Genomic DNA, 21011 nt, shown 5'->3' on the forward strand with positions numbered 1-21011 from the left:
GCAACTGATGGTACACTATGAAGAAATCAGTCTTGCGACTCAAGAAGAAACATGACATTAAATTCCAGTGGTAGTTTGTTTGTCATAAAAATAAAGGAAATGTGCTCATGATCTACGGAAATCCGGTAAGTATCGTCAGCTGGGGCAGAACAAAGATGTACAGTACAGTAATAAACCAATGAACTCATAAACAAACACCAGACAAGACATAAGCTTGCCCGATTATTATACAAATATGCTTTCCATTCGCCAGTTTCACACTGCATCTCCTACATGTGACGAGTGGCAAGTAAATTCTGAGGAACCAAATAAACCCTTTAAATCCGGCAAGGTAGTATTTGTCACTTTACTGATTCATGTAAACTATTTTATCCACCAGAGGAATATCCTCATGTATGGAAGGCATTAATGAAGACTTTATGACTGTAATTTCTCCAGTCTGAAAAGTGCATCTGAGGGTGACTTAAATCGCCTGAGTGGCAACATCAAACTAATAAAAGATATTTAAATGGTTTCCCACCTCACTACGACAACGCCTTCTTCATTTTAACCCCTTGAGTACGATGACATCTTTCTTTTATTCTTGTTACCGCCAGACGTTTTTATTCAGCTTAGGAAGACGCCTCAGACTGGAGGTTATAATACAGTCTTCACAAACACCCTCACTACTAAACTAAGGAACACTTGATATGTTTCTCTGCCCCACTGATAACTCTTTGGTATGATGCGTCAGGAAGGAGGGTGGCTGACAGTCCCTGAAGCAGAAGGACTGGAATAAGAAAACTTAAGAAAACATATGTCCCTGCCTAAACCATGAAGACAAATGTGGTACATACAGTCCTGGTGCAACTTAAATATCCAATACCTTCCTCAAAAGGCCTCATATCGAGGCCGGTTCGTGGAAACGATGCCAAGGAGTGATGCTGAGGAGGCGCGGTACTTTAAGGAAATGTGTACATACATTTTGCACCACACACACACAGACACACACACACACACACACACACACACACACACACACACACACACACACACACACAATATATATAGATAGACAGATAGATAGATAGAAAGATAGACAGATACTGGTATATAAAATAAAGCTATATTATATATACATATTTAATTTATATATTTTATATATAATATACTTATATATATTATATATATAACATATAATTCATATATATGCTAAACACATTCATATGCACACACAAACATACATACAGCTTCAGCTTTCACTGTCGAAGGGCACAACAGGCAAGCATCCAAGACAGTCATTCCGTGAACTGCCTGGTATAATAGCCGAGTTTAATGACTCCAAGTTCAGCCTTGCACCAGACACACACACTAACCTTGCTCTCACCTCTCACACACCTAGTTTCAATTTCTTTTTCTGCCGCCCGGCTTTTTTTTTTTTTTTTTTTTTTCCCCACAGTCCTCCAGTAGTAATAATGTTAATGCAAGCTATACCTGTACCTAACCTAGGCTGAACAGAATCGTCTGGTGGCAGCAAAAACAAGACAGCAAAGTGGTCAATGCAGTGGATGGGCTAACCTTGGTCTCACCTCTCTCGACGTTTCTGACACACCTACAATAAACCTTCAACTTAAAATATCCCAAATTACCATAAGAACCAGTCAGAGTCGGGTTAACTCTTCACTACCATGCAGACGACTTTCTTCAGTTTATCAAATTCCCGCAATAGTGAAGGAGTTAATGAAGTCTACATCGATTCCCTCCAGTTAAGAAAACAAAAATAATACTCGTTTGGAGGTAGCAAAAATATGTAAATGACGTCACTATTAACCCCTACACTTTGTCTATTCTATTTCTACCACCTACAGACGATTTCGTTCGGCTTAAAGAGATTTCGAACTGAAGATGTTAGATGTAGCCTTCTTAAAAAAAATAAAAATAAAAAAAAAGTGACCATTAACCTTGCTCTCACTCTCCACACACGGGCAATAAAGTTTCATAGGTAAAACTCAAATTACCATAATATCAGGGTAGGATGCAGTTAAGCGCTAAGGAAATTGCACTGGATTTAAGTGCGTATTATCTGACACGCGTTTATTATTACAGAAAGAGTAATTTAAGAATGGGTGTGAGATCGCACGACTAAATTTAATCGTAGTTAGTCTTTTCATACCAAGAGCATACTTTTCATTTTAGTCTTGGTATCTCCAGACTATTTACCATTTTATTCAGCTTGGAAGGTAGTTTTCGAACTAGAGGGTCTGAATATACCCTACTCCTTTACCATTAGTGGATTCTCGTATTTAAAAAAAAAAAAAAAAAAAAAAAAAAAAAAAAAGTGTCTGGTAGCAGCAACAACAAACTACAGAAAGAAGTGATATTGCTGAATGGATAAAAATAATGGACCACGTAATAAAATGGAAAATGAAGGGGTACCTGAGAAGTGTCAATTACGAATGGGTTAATGTTTTAGCGCCAAAATATCAACAAGAAATGAAGAACCATATACTACCACCATCACAACTGAGACATCTTTTGCACTTTTGATCTTGGTATCTCCTGGCGATTTTATTTGGTTTAGGATATACTTTCCAACAGAGGGAGTAGGACACTGGCTCCATTTACCCCTCTACCATTATGGCGCTCTGTTAAAGGTGTATAGCGCAGTCTGGTAGCGACAAGAAATGAAAAAAAAAATGTTTCCTTACTGATGAGTTTATGATACGAAAACATTTAGTAAAACAAGAATGGCGGGGTATTTGGCCCATATTCTAAGTGGTTTCGGAGATTTCGCAACCCCACTTCCTTAGCGATTTATTCTGTACATTACACCTCAGTATCGTCTTGTGTGTTACTCATGCAAACTCTGTCCATATTAAGGAGACATAAATAGTACACAAGTGAAAGCTAAGGTGTAATATGCAAAATAAATCGCTACAGGAAGGGGTGTTACGAAGCCTCCTGTGCCGCCTAAAATACGACCCTCATGCAGAGAAAGGCCCAATTACGGACGGGTTAAGATTACAAGGCCAAAAATACCATGGCAAAGATATGAGGGCAGTTTTAAGAGCAAGATGGCTGGGTATATACTTGTTTTTGAAAGTGACGGTGGTTCCCTCTGTATGATCATTGCTTTTATATCTCAGTCTTGCTACAGCCACACGATTTCATTCTATTTAGGTATTTTTCGGATTTCATTCTATTTCGGTATTTTTCGAACATGAAGGGTAGATAATTATAGTCTTCAGTAGCTCATTACCTACTAGATGTCCACCCCTAATAGCCAATAAAACTGTCTGGCAGTGGCAATAATCAAATAATTATTAATACGTCATTGTAGTAAAGGGGTCAGCCTCTTCAATGCAATGACGTACGAAATAATTTGTCCTTGCTATCCGCACACAAAATTTTCTATAAGTTTAGGGAAGACATCTCGGTGTGAAGAGGTTAACATACAAAGAGGTTAACAGAGGCTATATAACCTAACCCCTACAGCTCGCCAGTTCCTCATTAGCTGGAAAAAAAAATGTCTGAAGGTGGCAAGAATAACATTTAACCCCCAGCAGGACGACGTTAATTATTTTGTTCTTGCAATTACCACAAGATTTTATTCAACAAAGGACAGACCTCAAGTTGTGAAGGGCTTAATAAAGGCTATAGCTAACCCCTCCGGCTCGAATGCAACACTTAAGTTTAGTAAAATCGTCTGAAGGTGGCGAAAATAAACTTTAAAAAATCGTCCTGTTATTGAAGAGGTTAAGGGCGGGTAGTATAGTGGTCAGAAAGGCACCCACCCAGATCAGGGGAGAGAAAACAAAGCAGCCTCCCTCTTAGGCCTAAACTGTAGACCGTATAGAAGAGCCCAGCCTGCCTCACAACCTCCCTCCCTGTCTGCCTGCCCTCTCCACCACCATCTCCACCACTGCTACCACCATCACCACTATTTCCTTTTCAATCACCACAACAACCACTACCTTCAATACCATCACCTACAGTTTCCATCATCACCACTACCACCTTCACCACAGCCCTCACCACAAGTAAAACCACTATCATCATCACACCACCATTATTACCAACATTACACCACAGTCCCCACGTCCACCACCCTGACCACTACTACCACTGTTACCACCACTTGCACCAACACCCAATAACACCATCACCACCACAACCACCATCCCCACCACCACAACCACCACATGCACCACCCTCATCACTATAACTTCAACCACCTCTATAACAATCACCACAGCCACCACTACACTCAACTCCTCCATTTTTGACGGGCGATCTGATCTTTCTAAAAGCAACTATGTGAACAGTATTTCGCCACTTTTACCACCACCACCACAACCTTAACAACCACCACCACCACTATCTTAACCACCACCACTACCTTAACCACCACCACCACAACCACCAATATCACCTTAACCACCACCATGGCCATAACCCCCACCTCCTCCACTTAACACTCCAATCCTAACCTTGTAAAAGCAATTACGTGTATTTCATCACAAACAGGTTTCCAATGGAGAAGACTGACACACAGAGGTATAAGAGAGAGAGAGAGAGAGAGAGAGAGAGAGAGAGAGATTCAAAAACATCGCATCAAAGGGAATCAAAGACCAAGAAACGTAATCCCTTCAATCGGGTGACATTTTTATTTTCATTCTTGCTACCACCTGACGATTTTTTTATTCAACTCTCGAGGGATTTACAGAAGCATAGGGGATTAATTAAGGGTATATCTAACCCCGCCAGTTCCAAAATCTCTCAAACTGGATAAAACCGTCTGGAAGTAGAAAGAATAAAAAAAAAAGCCATCGAGTGAAGTGGCTAATCCCTACTCAGCAACAACTGGTACTCTTGGTCACTTAAAAGGCAAGCCCCTCGGTGTACTGAATGTATTAATGGGAATAATATGTAAATGAGAGAGAGAGAGAGAGAGAGAGAGAGAGAGAGAGAGAGAGAAAGAGAGAGAAAGAGAGAGAGAGAGAGAGAGAGAGAGAGAGAGAGAGAGAGAGAGAGAAATATCCCTCAAATTACTTCAAAACAACATTATTTAAGACAAAAGCTAAAGTTTTTTTTTTTCTCTCTCTCAAAGGCTTATTCCTGGCACCCAATAATCAAGGTTCGCATCCCGTACTACACCTCCCCATACATTACATCTCGTTAACCAGGCCCACAGATTCGAATCCAAAATTACTCCATCCGATCCAACATGACCATTTTCGTGATGGTTACAGGGAAGTTCGTACCCTGCTTTCTCTTCCCTATTCTTATTCACCTTCCCCTCCTCCTATTTTTTTTTTTTTTTTTGCATACTCTTTTACTGATTCTAATCTATTTTTATTACTCGTCTATTCTACTCCCACCTTAGCTTGTCTCCTTCCCTTCCTATTCTGCCCCATCCACCCATCCTATCCTATCCCTTTCAAGCCAAATCTATCCCATCATACCAAATTACAAGACTCCTCTTCCTCCTCCCTATCCTCACGACCCCATCTTATAATTCTTTCCCCGTCTTTCCTTCCCAATCCACCCCGTTTCACCCAATCAGTTCTCTTCCCTCCCTATACCATCCCGTCCCCTCCCAACTCCAGCTTCCTAACCCATCAATCGGATTCTTTCCTTTCCCCTCCCTTCCTAGGTCATCGCTACTGTCCTTTCATTCCTTAATCCACTACATAGCTTCCTTTCCCTTCCGTTTCGCTACACCACCCACCTCTCCCCCAGTCACCCTTCACACCCATCACATCCCTATTCCACCATATCACTTCCTTTCCCTTCCCTCTCACCACAATATCCCCTTCCTTCTCAAGTCTTCTCTACACTCCTTCTGTTCCTTACTCCACCCCATCTCTTCCTTTCCCATCCCCTCCCTACACCATCCCCTCCCTTCCCAGATCATCTCTACACCCCTTCAATTCTTTACGCAACCACTTCTTTTCCCTTGCCTCATCTCCTCCTTTCCCTTCCCTCACCTCCTTCTTTCCCTTCCCTCATCTCTTTCTTTCCTATCCCTCACCTTATTTCTTTTCCCCATCTCCTTTTCCTTCCCTCACCTCCTCCTTTCCTTTCCCTCATCTCCCTTCCATTCCCTCATCCCCTCTTTTCCCTTCCCAAATCTCTTCCTTTTTCTTCCATCCCTCTCTACCATTCCCTCCCTTCCCGCGTCATCCTCACAGCCCCTCAATTCCGTAAGCCATGCCATGTCAGGCCAGCGGCGGTGGGTCTTATCGTGATCCTAGACTAATACCTTCCACCCGGGGCATACCACTCGCTACACCCGCACCAGTAACGCAGGACCAACGCTTGTATTCCAAGTGCCTTGGGAGAGTTCGTAATACCTCTCCTCAAGCGATTTATTCTGCACATTACACCTCAGTGTCCTACTGCATGTTTTTGACGCAAACTAAGTTGGTGATAAAAAGTTATAATTATGATACACGAGAATGTCAAAGTGTAACACACAAAATAAATCGGTAAGGTATTGGTGTTACGAAGCCTCTTATGGTCTCAGAGTACGGCCGCCAGTGCCTTTCCTCTGCTGGCCCATCTCCATCACACACCACCAACAAGAACAATGAACCACACAAGAGCAGAGCTAAAATGTGGTGATCAAATCAATACTACTGTTACATTGCTCGTCACGCCAACACGACAAGAAAAGTGAAACCTGAGTGCCGGGCCCTTGTTTATTTTGGAAACGGAACAAAGCTCGGCACTCTAATTGCACTGTGTTTAGCGAGTATCTGCATTATAATTAAATGATGACTTGACACCTAAATATTTATCTTTAAACTATGCGCGCGCGCGCGGGTGTGTGTGTGTGTGTGTGTGTGTGTGTGTGTGTGTGTGTGTGTGTGTGTGTGTGTGTGTGTGTTTATACTGTACACATTACCGGTATTTAAACACTATCCTACCACATACCCAAATTTAATTTACCACAACATAGCCAAAACAATTTATAAAGTGCAAAACTACTACATACAGGGGCATCAGGACCCTTCCAAATGAAATTAGGATGAGGTGGAACGTAGAATATAACCTGTCATCCAAAAATCATTAGTGAGTGACTAACGAGCAGCCTTGTTCCTAGGTGACTCCCGCAGTTAAAAGCATAACAGTCGACTATTATTACACGAGTCCATAATTTCTTTGTTCCACAGCTCTCCTACGCACCCTTCTTGTGACCTCCAACCTTACACATGCCTTCCCCGGCAACTGCCTAAGACAAAATTATCCATGATACGTGACTACAGAAATAAACCTTCACGATGCCTTACAGGTTCACTCATCACCGCCTGCACAACTGTCACGTCGCTCCCATTTGACGTTCGAAAATCAGCGAACGTGAACAAGAAATAATCCACCTGAACTGCAAACACCAGAGAAAATGAACGACGCTGAACTATAAGGACAGTATAGGAAAAAAATAATAATACACCCATGAATCCCAAACACATAATAATAACGAAAAGATACACCACACCTGCAAGAAACTCCAATGAACGAGGAACACAACTGAATATCAACGAAAGGCACAGTCAAGGGCAGAGTGTTTATTTTCCAACCTTCCTTGTATGATACGAGCCTGTGATTTGGTAACAGTGTATGGGAAAAAGCTGAATGATGCACTTTAAATAACTATAAATAACTAATATGTACTGACTAGCTTAAAATAAGTTTCTTGTATTTAACAGACTAGCAGGCCGTGTATCATTTAGGGATGCTCGATTTGAATTTCTGCTGTCGGCTGTACAAATAAAACTGGAAAAAAAAAAATCAAACAAAAATAAAAAGAGGTACAAAAAGGTGGAAAGGCAACCAATCCCACAAAAAGGATAAAATAAATAAATGAATAAATCAAAATACATAAACAAGACGGAAAAAAAAAAATGACGAGCTCACCGATCGTATAAGGTATGCATGAAAATTCCACCTTTCTTGAATAAATTTGAGTATTTTTGTTGGGATGACTAAATGCACTGACAACCATATCCAGCATCCACCTTAAATTCGGGGTAGGATCTCTTGATATTATCTTGGGAATGTAAATATGTGGTGGTTGAGAGAGAGAGAGAGAGAGAGAGAGACCTGGCTCATTAACCTTCCCCTCACGTTTTCCCTTTCCTCACCTTCCCTCACTTCCTTTCTCTCCACACTTCCTCCTGTCCCCCTCTGCCCCTTCCCTCCACACCTAAGTTGGTTTTTTCTCCACATATTCCCCTCCTCTCTTCTCTTCACACTTCCTCGTGTTTTTATACTTCCTCGTGTTTTTACTATCCATCACCTCTCCCTTCCGCTCACATATACATCATCTCCCTCCCTCCCAACTCCCCAATCCTTACACACCCTCTCCCTGCCTCCCTACTACTCAATCTTCTTCCTGGTCCGCCGCATTTCCCCACCTTCCCACTCCTCTCTATCCAGCACACTTTTTCACCGTTACCCCCCCTCACCATCTCCTCATCTTTTCACCTTCCCTCTTTAACTTCCAATAATTCCCCTTCTTCCTTTATTCCTGACCCCCCTCTTACCCCGTCAGTCTAATTACGTATTTACCATTCCATTCCATCTCCAATTTTTTTTTTTTTTTTCATATTTAGATAGGCTTTTCACACTGGGGGAGTTGAATAGGATCTTCAAATACCTCTAAGGATCCCCCCTAAGTTAAATCAAATCGTCTAGTTGCAATAAGAAAAAAACAAAATACGTCCTCAGGCTGAAGGAGTTAATGGTGTGTTAGGTAAGAGAAGCGGTTTGGTCGGGAATGTACAGGTGAAAACAACAACCAGTGATAGTGTGTTAATGTATGGTAGGTTACTGTATTGATATCATTTTATTAGTGGAGTGATTACTATGATGACAGTTATAATAATAATAAAAAAAAAAAGGCACAGACGGTAAATAAAAAAAAGTGACACGGTAACACTGCATGGTGGAGGCAATGAGGTGATGTTTGTGTTGGGGTTACGCGTTGCTTTCTTGCCTTATTTCTATACCTCTTACACATACTAAAGGGTATGTATACATGTATTATTATTATTATTATTATTATGATTTGCTGACTCGGGGAAAATTATAAGGTTAGCTAACACATAACCATATTCTTCCTCCCCACCCCCTCCCTCTCCTCCCAACCCTCCCGTCTCTCTATCATCTCTTCACACTTCCCCACCCGTTAATCACTCATATTTCCCCTATCTTCTACCTTTCCACCCCACCACTTCTACACTTTCCCCTCTTCCACCTTTCCTTCCTACTGCCACACTTCCCCAAACCCCACCTCCCCTAGCGCGTACACGAGAGGGAAAGTAGCTTCCGCAATCTCGTACCTCACTATCGCAACCCGCCCCACCCTCCCCTCACCGCCCCACACTCTCTCCACCACCTTACCTACTTCTCTCCTCTCCTCACCACCTTCCCTCCCTCTCCCCCACCAACCCACCCTTTTTCCCTCACCTCCCTATCCTCTCCTCCCCATCCACCCTCTATACGCCACTTATTAACCCTCTCACCTTACGACCCCATCCTTTCCCACTCCCCTCCCTACCGTCTCCTCCCCTCTTCCTCCTTCTCACCTACCCACCTACTCTATCCACTCCATCTCTCCCCGCTCTCCTCTACCACCTCACCTTTTCTCCCTCAACTCCCTACTCTCTCCCCACTCTCTTCCTCCTCCCCCACGCCCTCTCCTCCCCTCCCCACCACCGGCCGTCACGCTCCACCTCCCCTCGCAACAACCTGGGACCGGTGGAATGCCTAAGGTGGAAGAAAAATGCATGCTCGAAGAAGGGAAACGTAGGGATGGGTGGAAATATATATACGCTCTCTCTCTCTCTCTCTCTCTCTCTCTCTCTCACACACACACACACACACACACACACACACACACACCGCTCGCTGGTGCAGTGGTAACGTTCTCGCTTGCCAACTGGTGGACGGGAGTTCGCGCCTCGCTCAGGTTGCGAAAAGTTTCACTGACGAAGTGGGTGGTTACTGTCCCCCTTGAGCAAGGGGACGGGTGTGTGCGTGTGTGAAGGTCACAGCCTTGCCCTTAGATCGGACTATATGAGCTCTCAGCTCCCTTCCGGGAGGGTAAAAGCTGACCATCACGACCATCCAGTGATACTGACCGACCCGGTGAATTACACACACACACACTGGAGAAAACGAGAAAATTAAGTACCGTACTAAAAATTAAAACCGATAAAAAAAAAAAAACACGAAATATAGCAGAAAATTACAGCCCGGATCAGGTAGAATAACACAACACCGAGGGGGAAAAAAAAAAAAAAAAAAAAAAAGTGCGTGGATTGGGCATTTCTAAAACTGAGAGCCAGGGATGCATGAAAAACAGTGGAAATAAAACAGCATAAAACTGAAGGTGGGGTTAGGCGTAATAATATAATAACGGTGGGAAATAAAGTAGAGCTGGGCGCAAGAACATACTAAAAATGAAAACTTGGGGTAAATGGAGAAGTTGATGTGCAGGAAAATACACATAAAAAGTGGGTTAGCGAAGAATATTGGTTAGAGAGAGAGAGAGAGAGAGAGAGAGAGAGAATGTGTGTATTTGGCTTGCTGGGAGTACATACTGAAGTTGAATGGAAGAAGGAAACTGCGGAGGAAATGCAAAAGAATACACAGGTAAAAACAGTGAACACTTTCAGTACGACGACACATTATTCTTGCCATCTCCAGACGATTTTCTTCAGTTTAGGAGACTTTTCGAACTGGGAGGGTCAGATACAGCCTTCACTAATACGTTCACTACTAACGCAAATTTCTTGGGTGATTAAATTTAAGTGGGTCATCGTGCTGAAGGGGTGGGAAAGCAAAGTCGTACTATGAGTCGTGTTCTAGATGGCACAAAGTTGGTAACATCTTTTCCTTAGTAATAAATTCTGCCTATTACACCTCAACATTCTCTTGCATATTATTTACATCGTCTTAACACCGACATAGTTTGCATCAGTAACAGAGGTAAGGATACTGTCATGCAATGTGCTGGGTAAACTGCAAAGGAAGAGTTACGGAGTTCTCCAGACCCACTTAGAATATCAGCCTATTTGCCCCGACGCTCAGATTTTCTTTTAAGACCAAAAAACTCTCTCGATAGACACTGGCAAACTCCGTGACCCCTACTGCCGGTCTATAACCCCTCTTGTATTGTCTACCACGGCAATCAGTTTTCCCGGGAATGTCTACTACCGTCTGAATGGATGAGAGTCTTGCCTTTATGCCGAGCTGCCCATTGCTTCTAAATTCTCCACGGTCCGTCTCCCTCTAACATTCTTGACAATCCTACTTCTACTACCTTGCTACTTAACCTCTTCACTACGATGACGCTTTGCTTGTTTCAGTCACGGTTGCTTTACTTTCTGACGATTTTTCTCTGCACAAAGACTATTCGAGCTGGATGGGTTAGATAGGCATTCAATAAGTTGAATAAAATCGTCTTAAGGCAGCGAGAATAAAATGATAAATATGTTCTCTGGCCAAATGTAAGCCTGAAATCTAGTCACCGTCTGCTCCTCATAGAACATTCCTGCCAACTTTACTACTACTACTACTACTTGGCTACCATCCCTAAAAGAGTCACTTTCTAAAGGTTAACATCTACAGCCATAAGCGACAGAGCCATCAGTCTACAGCCCCTCTCACTTCCTCCTGCGTAATGAATATTACCTCCCAACCTCCTCCACTCTCTCTACATTCACTTTCCTCTCTCTCTCTCTCTCTGCATTCACTTCCATTTAGTTACACATTCAGTCCCTCTAACTCTTCCTTCATTCCCTCTACCTATTCTATTTCAAGTTCACACTCCCACCCTCTCTACCTCACTGTATCCAATCCTTTTTTACCTCTACACTCACTCTCTCCATCTACTCTGAACCTCTGCATTCACTCTCTCCACATACTCTCAATCTCTACACTCACTCACTCCAACTGCTACCTCTACATTCACTCTCTCCACCCCCTACCCATTCACTTTCCCTTCCACCATCCTTTCTCGCACCCCTACACTTCCTCCAAACACAGCCTTCTTCCCCTAACATCCCCCCACAAACTTCCTCTGCCAACTCTACCTCCCTACCACACGCCCCCACACACTTCCTCTGACAATAGTTGGCTTCCTCGCATCTCCTCACCCAGACACTGGAAGACGGACAGATAAACAGATATATATAGATGGAGATGTAGAAAAATAGGGATGCAGATAGGGACAAACACTGATAGACAGATACATATATACAGACAATTTTCTCACTGACCACAAACTATCGATACACCCGCATACCTTCCCTCTATCCAGCTTCCTTCCCTTAACTCCACACACGTCATCTTTTAATAGCTTCCTCCGCTCCCTCTCATGTCTGGCTTCTCCTCCCCTCTCCCCTCCCTACACTTCATCTGCCAATGGTTTTCTTTCTTTCACCCCTCCCACTCCCATACGCTCCCTCAATCATTTTTTTTTTCTTTAATACTTCACCTATACACAGCTGTCTTTTGTCACTCCTTATTCATAACTTTCTTCTTGACAACCCCTGTCGTCATTACCGTAACTTTTCTTCCCCCACATTATACGCCTACTCGGTCTATTTTCTTTTGTTTTCCCTCACCTAACACTTCCACACACTTCTCTTCACAGCTCTCTCTCCTTCCTCTTATACTTCTCCTAGCTCTCCTCCAAACATCTCATAACACATATACTAACAGATCCTTCTTCCCCAATTCCATACATTTCCTTTCCCCACTTTTGTTTTCATCCTTGTTGCACTTCTAAGCACATCTATACTCTTCCTCAAAACACCCCCCCCCCCATCTTCTTCCTCCACCTCATACACTTCCTTTCCTATATTTCCCCTTTCCCTCCAAGTAACACTTCCACAAACTTCACCTATTCATAGCTCTCTTGCATCACGTTCAAACTCTTCCTCTGCTCTTAAAATGTCTTCCTCATGCACCTCCCCCCCATAAACTTCCTCTGCCAACAGTTCTCTCTAACTTCCCCTCCCACCCCATACGTTTTCTCTGCTCAGTTTTATTACGTTTTCCTCTATCTAATATTCACACACACACAGCAAGGAAATTAATAACGAAGACAGAAAGGAGACAAATTTTAGTTACAAAAATATATTAAAACGGGAAATTACAGTATAACATTGAAGTACAGGGAATACAGCACACACACACACACACACACACACACACACACACACACACACACACACACACACACACACACGGTTGATGATACGTGTGTTTGTGTATCCCAGCCGTGGCTTCCGTGTCCGGCAGAGTCCTAGTGATACATTAACCATCGCCCACGCCATGTAAGGTACGGTGGCGGGATCTCGTGGCTTGTGCCCATCACCATAATACTCCATTCCAACACACACACACACACACACACACACACACACACACACACACACACACACAACCAAAATTACCACCGAGATGGGTAATAAAATATTAGAGGTAATTAGGTAAATCGTCTCGAGGCAGCAAAAAATAGCCCATGCAAATCGTCACGTGGTTGAATGGGTTTAGGCAGACTGGGGAGAGGGGTTATCTCTAGACTACTGGGCATCACCATTGGGTTCCATTTGGCCACACGGGAACTCTGTTGATGGCTAACCTGCTTTTGGACTCTCCAATTCCTGTTTCTGGAATCCTCCCACACTATAATGATAATGATGACGACGATGATGATGATGATGATGATGATGATGATGATGATGATGAGGAGGAGGAGGAGGAGGAGGATTATCAAAAAGGTGAGGACTGGGATCAGAATAGGGTGGCAGGTTGTCTTAAACCCTAGAATCGTGTGGCATAAATTTCGTTTTAACAAGGTCATCACCAAACGATTTTATCACATTACTGTATGCCTCTTGCAGCAAGGGACTTATTATGATAAAGGTTACGTCTCACCTTTTCTGTTCAAAAAGTGTCTCCTGAGCTAAACAAAGCAGTCTGACGATGATGTTGATGTGGCCCAGGCTCATCTAAAACGTGAACACGGTGGACCGCTGGCTTAAGCTGCAATTCTAATCCACCATCCTCCTTTCGGGGGACAGGGAGCGAGTTAAATGTTTGTATGACCAGACAGTGGAACAGCTCGACTGCACCGGTGCCATCACATGAAGGTATCCCTCTCCAGCACCGAAGTGATTAAAGAAAATGCTAATTACAAACCGTCCATCATTTTCATAGGCAAATCAGTAAGCCTAAATTTGGCGTTCCATTGTTGCGTGCGTGGTGTGTTCGGCCATTGGGAGGATGTTTTGAGGTAGAGAGAGGACAAAAACACTGCTAGGGAGTCACCACACCCACACCCACACACACTCAGACCCACACACACACCCAGACCCACACACACATACGCATTCACATCTACTGTACACCTACCACCATACACACACACCCACACCACCAACAAAACACTCTTTCCCACACTTACACCCACACATCATTATATCCACACACACACACACACACACACACACACACACACACACACACACACACACACAGACATGCCTCCTCTTCCTCCACAAACACCACCACCACACCTACATTACACTTCACACACACACACACAAACACACACGCTACCACACAAACACCCACACCCAAACCCTCACACATACAAACATACACCACACACACACACACACACACACACACGTTGTCCCTGCCCTCCCTTCTAGCCTCCCCGCCTACCCCACTCACTGTCCTGGCCCACACAGCTGTTCCCACATCAACAAGTTTCTGGCAGTGTTCTCCCTCCTGCCCGCTCTTTCACTCTGCCTTGACCACTACTCACCGGGAATAATCGACAACACGTACTGCAAATCACCAGCGTATGTGCATGGTCAAGTTGTACAAATATAAACAAAGCAAATTATCATGCCGCTCGACTTTATGGACGCTGGAAGCAGAAGAAAATGATGAAGTTCAGGGGATCTCGTCACAGCCACGAATAAACATCCCCTTAGTACAGTGAAGGAAGACATTTGCTGGCACAGGGCGATTAGGGCAGCCAGGGAAGGAAGTAGTAACCTGGTGTGCCTAGTGCCTGGCTGGCCCTCTTGCATGTTAACACCAGTATCAGCATTCTTTTTCCTTTCTTTTTTTTTCGTGTGTCTCTGATGTGACAATACTGAGGTACACTTAAACACGAAGCACTGGCCGCGAGACACTTGAGATGCGAGACTCACAGCGAGGTGACGAGGACAGCAAAAGTGGGTATCCCGGGTGTGTTGGTGAGGGGTGTGTGTCGGGATGACGCGCTCGGCTACACGCTGCTACGAACAGAATGCGGGTGCGCCACTGACTGAGCGAGGCTGGCTGGCTGGCTGGCGTGGTGTGCTGGCTGGCTGGGTTGGCCCTGCCTCACCCTCCTAGCTAGTTTTGGAGCCAACCAGGTCCCGCCCGTCACATACAAACATACACACACACACACATACACATGCGAGGTGTTGCGGTGGTGGCACACACACGACCACAACCCGCAACGCTACATAAACAAAGCTCTCCTCTCACATCAACTCCACACAGCACGAATACAGCCAAACCCCTACATGTGGCACACGCAACTCGGGCAAAAGATAGGGAGGCAGAGTGTGATAAGGGGGAAGACATGAGGCCCGGACGAAACAATATGAGAGCGAGTGACACTATGCGTGAAAATTCCCTGCTCCGCGGCTCGCCCCTCAGAGCTGCCAGTATGTCATTTTTCAAGCCGTGATGTAGAGTCTGGTGTATGGAGGAGGAAGATGACGGAGATGAGGGGAGAGGGAAGGAAAGGAGGAGCCAGGGATCCAACACTTGCCCTCTCCCCCTTCTCTGACAACACACAAATGCATTCTATTACCGAAATAAATAATAAATCAAGGTGATGGTAGCATCCCTGATAACTGGCTCGACTTAATCCTTTGAATCCGGTGATGCATATTTTTCGCTTCATTCTAACTACATGCTGACAATTTTATTCAGCTTGGGATTGGTCTTTCTAACTGGAACAGTTATACATAGCCTTGATAAACCCTTCCGTACGAGTGGGATTTGCTAAGCTGCATTAAGTCGTCTGGCAGCAGCAAGCATAACTAAAAAGGCCGCCACTAGGAGTCAAGGGGTTAAAAATGTCACCGAGGAAGGTGCAGTGCCAACGTCGTACACAACTCTCTAACACCCATGCGTGAAGTGTGCGGATGATGATGATGATGATGATGATGATGATGATGATGACCACCATTATCACAATTATGCCTTCCCAAACGCATATGCTCTGATAACACCTTGCTTGAGATCCATAAGCAATCTTACGATTAGTTCCTTCTCGTTACGACAATTTGCTTTTCTTAGGGACAACAAAAAGGGTGCACAGTTTTCCTCTTCTATTGGTCCTGAAAAAATAAACTTGACTACGACTGGATATTTGTCTTAAGTCTGCTTGCGTGTAAGATCGGTTGTTTGTGCTTCAACTTAACTCGATAAAGCTATCCAACACTTCAAAGCTAAAATGGAGTGAACCACACTGGAAAATAAAATCGACAAAACAACATTTATTTCTGACAATGCGGTAGTAGCTGCAACACCACGCTCATACGAACGTCAACCCGGTTGACTGTAGGTTGAAGTTGCCTTCCTCCTGTAGGCCACCATCCTTCTCTAGGGAGAGAAAGGGAGAGCTGAAGGACGTTTGTATAACAGGGCAGTGTGCCGCCCAGTTTATTGGTGCCACCACATGAAGGCGTCCCTCTCCAGCACCGTTTCTGTCAATAAACCTGGAATCTGGAGAAATGCTTATCACAAGAACTGGTCAAGATCTTTTGTGAGTACAGAGTCTGGGCAACATCCAGAAACTGACAACACAAACTAAATTAGTATCATTTGCAACGACGTAAATGTCTTCCTACCACTTAACATGGAACACAAGTGGTTCCTTGTTACTAACTTAGTGTTCCCTCGTATACTTCTTATGCGTGTGTAATGGAAGCTACAATTGCAGTCAAAAATTCGCTTATACTGTTTTGAACTGTAGGATGTATTCTGGCGGCATGGGAGGCTTCGTGGCATCTCTTCCTTAACGATTTATTATGCATATTACATGTTATCATCCTCTTGTATGTTATTTATATCAGTTTAGTGTCGACACACTGTATCAATAACGTACAAAAGGATATGCACCGTAAATCGCTACGGAAACTGCGCTACGAATTATCCTATGTCATTTAAAATACAACCCTATATCAACCCCCCCCCCTCTCTCTCTCTCTTATAAACTCTCCTAACAGCGTATACTCCCTCTGCTCTTCCCTCCTCTTTCCCCGCTATCCAATCATCCTTGTGCTGTCTCCCCTCACTCGCTACCTCCATCTTCAACCCCTTACATCCGTCTGTATTTATTCTTGCTTCCTCCACACGATTTCACTCCCATCAGCAAAGGCCTCTCGTACTGAAGGGGGCTAATGAAAGCTACATCTAACACCTCCAGTTACAAAAGCTCCTCCTAAGCTAAAAATAAAGGCGTCATCGGAATGTACAGTAGAAATTGACCCCCTGACGTATTTTGCTTCTCTTGTTACTTCCAGACGATTTCATTCGGCTTCGAGACTTTTCGATGCCCCTTCCTTACCAATGGCCTGTTGCAAATTACATAAAATCGTCTTGTGGTAAAAAAAAAAAAAAAAACACGCACTGAAGGGATTAATTCTACAGAATGAAAGGGTTGTCTCCAATGCATTAGTCATGAGCCCCCGACGTGTAACGTGGCTTTACACAGAACAGCAACCTTGACTGGTAATAAGAGGTGGTAAGGAAGGGTCAGGTAGATTCTCCTTTGCACATAGGACCATAATTACAACCTTCTTGACCTTACAAGTCGTAACACTTCTTCCTCAGCGATTTATTATTCCAATCGCACCCTAATATATTCTTTCATGCCACTGACACAAACTCTGCTGACATTAAAACGATATAAGTAACATACAAGAGAAAATTAAGATGCAGTAGGCAAAATAAATCGCTAAGGAAAAGGTACTACAATGATTTCTTTAAAAACTGACAAGGCTTAAATTACGTCTGTCTTCACTCACACTGCTACCAAACACTTTACAACCAAACTAGTGTGAACATTCGAAATAACAACCAAAACGAGTTCCGATAATGGCAAACTGCGGCCATCTGTTTCTCCTGGAAATGAGATGACTGATAAATGGATTCCTGATACCGTCTCGCAGTACTGACTACGCAATAAAGGACATCACTAAAGTCAACTCTTTTCACGTCGACACACAACAAACCAGAGTCCATGCATTTATTTTTTTTTTTTATTTTTTTTTTTTTTATGTAGACGGCCTCACGAATGTTTACGAGTACCACATATTTTTGTCCACATCAATATTATGCGGTCAACCTTCGACATATATAATTAGTAGTTCTGTACACTCCATAATGCGACCCATGAACCTGTAACTCTATGTGTACTTCATCCGTTTAACATGTACTTATGTATGATTGTACTACAAAGCTTGACGTAACCTTGGTCATTTTCAAATAAGCCTTAGCTAAAATTTTGGACTCGTATTACTAAAAGATCCTTCATACATTTTGTTACCAATGTGAAACGTATTTTCATCGGGTTAGATGGCATTGTATCACCTGTCCATTTGTGACCTATGTACCAAATTGCACGAAAACAATTTCCTTGCGTTATTTAGACCATTTTGGTATTGAGACTGTTTGCGCAAATGTTATGCAGAGGGTTATTAACATGCAATCAGCAGAAATAACCTGGAAAGGTGTCTGGGAGAATCGAAGATGGCCAGAATACAGGCCAGTGAGGAGTTCTGGGTAATACTCTTGTCCGCATTTCTGTCAGCTTAGGAAGCTCAAGTACCTCTTCCTTACCCGCATATTTCTGCATGTGTACCGATAACACTGTCTCATACTTTATTTACGCAAATTATATAAACGCATTGAAATATTTCAGTTACTGGGCAATACTGAAGTGTAGTAAACAAAATAAACTACTAAGAAAGAGGTGTTAAAGAGCCTCTTCAGTCAATGAGAATACAGCATTGTCCATAGTGCTCAACTTCATAGGCCTACACCAACGTTACGATGTTTATCATGTGATGAATAACAGTGTACGGTAATCAAAATAAATAAATAAACATCACATATTATACAGGGATAGACAAAACAATGTTGGACTTACCTGCCGCCTTCTCCTGGTGCACCAAAACTCCCAAGCCTGGTTATATATGTACAAAAAAAAAAAAAAAAAAAAAAAAAAAAAAAAAAAATACAATCACTTCATCTCTGGGTCTGGATACATAGACACACTTACGAAGATTTCCCTGCCATAACTGGGCTTTGTTCCTCAAGGAAGGACAGTGGATACGCAAACATTCTGTACTCTCATTTCTTGATCCATCCTCCAAAAATAAGCCATAGTTACGTCGGGAAACTGATCGTATTTCTGTGTGACTTTCAGCACAGGGCAATACATATAAACACAAACAAAAAAATCACTAGCTAGGTATTTCATCTCCTACACACATGCAGTCGTTGGATGTGCAGTAGCCTACGGCTGAGTCGGGTATGTGGAATGTGTGAGAAGAAGGAGGGTGCCAAGGAAGATGGGAAGTTGAGGTGTAGTGGGTAGGAGGGAAATGTGTAAGGGGGTAGGAGGGAGGCGTGTAAGGGGGTAGGAGGGAGGCGTGTAAGGGGGTAGGAGGGAGGCGTGTGGGGACAGGAGGGGAGGTGTGGGGGGGCAAAAGGGAGCTGTGTGTGAGGACGGGAGGGAGGTGTGTGTGTAGACAGGAGGAAGGTGTGTGTGTAGACAGGAGGAAGGTGTGTGTACACAGGAGGAAGGTGTGTGTGTACACAGGAGGAAGGTGTGTGTGTGTAGACAGAAGGAAGGTGTGTGTGTAGACAGGAGGAAGGTGTGTGTGTGCGTGTAGACAGAAAGGAGGTGTGTGGGAGCAGGAGGGAGGTGTGTGGACAGGAGGGAGGTGAGGGTGCAGGAGGAACGTGTGGGGGGACAAGAGGGAGGTGTGGGGGGCAGTAGGGAAGTGTGTGAAGGCAGGAGGATGGTTTGGAGATAGAAGGGAGATGTCTAGAGGTAGAAGGGAGGCGCAGGAAGCAGACGGAAGGTGTATGGAGTCAAGAGGGAGGTGTGTGCAGACAGGAAGGAGATATGTGGGGGCAGGAGGAAGATAGTAAGATAGGGAGGTGGAGAGGTAACAGGGAAATGCGTGAGGTTGGACGGAAGCGTTAGGATAGGAGGGAGGAGATGTGTGGAGGTTGGAGGAAGATAGTGACATAAGGAGGTGCAGAGGCAAGAGGGAAATGTGTGAGGTAGGATGGAAGTGTGGGGACAGGAGGGAGATGATAAGGTAAGAGAGATATGTAGTGGACACTAATGAAGTAGGATGGTGTGAGGATAGGAGGGAGATGATATGGTAAGAAAAAGATGTACTGGATAGTAATGAAGTGGTGGGACATGTAAATGATGTGAGGCTATGAAGGAAGCATGTGGTGAGGGGGGGACAAGAGGGAAGTGTAAGGAAGCAGGAGGGAGAGATGTAACAGTAAAAGGGTGCTTGTGGGACAGAAGACAGAAGGGGTAGGAAGTGTGGAGGCAGGAGGGAAGTATGAGAGTAATAGGCATGCATGAAAACAGCTAAGCAGGGAAAAGAATGGGTTACAATGAGGGACATTAGTGTTACACAGGCCAAAGGTGGTTAGAACAGGATTGTGAGTCATGCAAGCTGTAATGTTGGACTGGAAGAAGGCTGAACAAATGTGTAAGAGTATGAGTTGTGCAAGGCATGTTGAAAAGCTCAATGCGAGAGACACAGCAGGAATGCATGCCAGGAATGGTGTCTAAATATGGAAAGATGTGCTGCGGGCAAAATGAGGGAATATGTGAGGCAAGGCATGAAGGATTTGAGAAGCAAGGAAATGTTTATGTGATGCATGGCGGGAAGGTGTGT

General features: G+C 43.8%; 1 protein-coding gene across 2 annotated transcripts in view; it reads right to left on the bottom strand.

Annotated features, from left to right (window-relative positions):
* The window catches only part of LOC145393489 (uncharacterized), a 434047-nt gene extending 418706 nt beyond the window's left edge, over positions 1-15341 (bottom strand). For both annotated transcript variants that reach the window (XM_080267608.1, XM_080267609.1), the window contains exon 1: positions 15225-15341. The gene's annotated coding sequence lies outside the window, so the exon portion shown is untranslated. The remainder of the gene's footprint in view (positions 1-15224) is intronic.
* Positions 15342-21011: the final 5670 nt, after the last annotated feature.

Source organism: Coenobita brevimanus, chromosome 24 (assembly GCF_032717465.1).
Source record: "Coenobita brevimanus isolate Jiangsu-jjx chromosome 24, ASM3271746v2, whole genome shotgun sequence".
Taxonomy (NCBI): domain Eukaryota; kingdom Metazoa; phylum Arthropoda; class Malacostraca; order Decapoda; family Coenobitidae; genus Coenobita; species Coenobita brevimanus.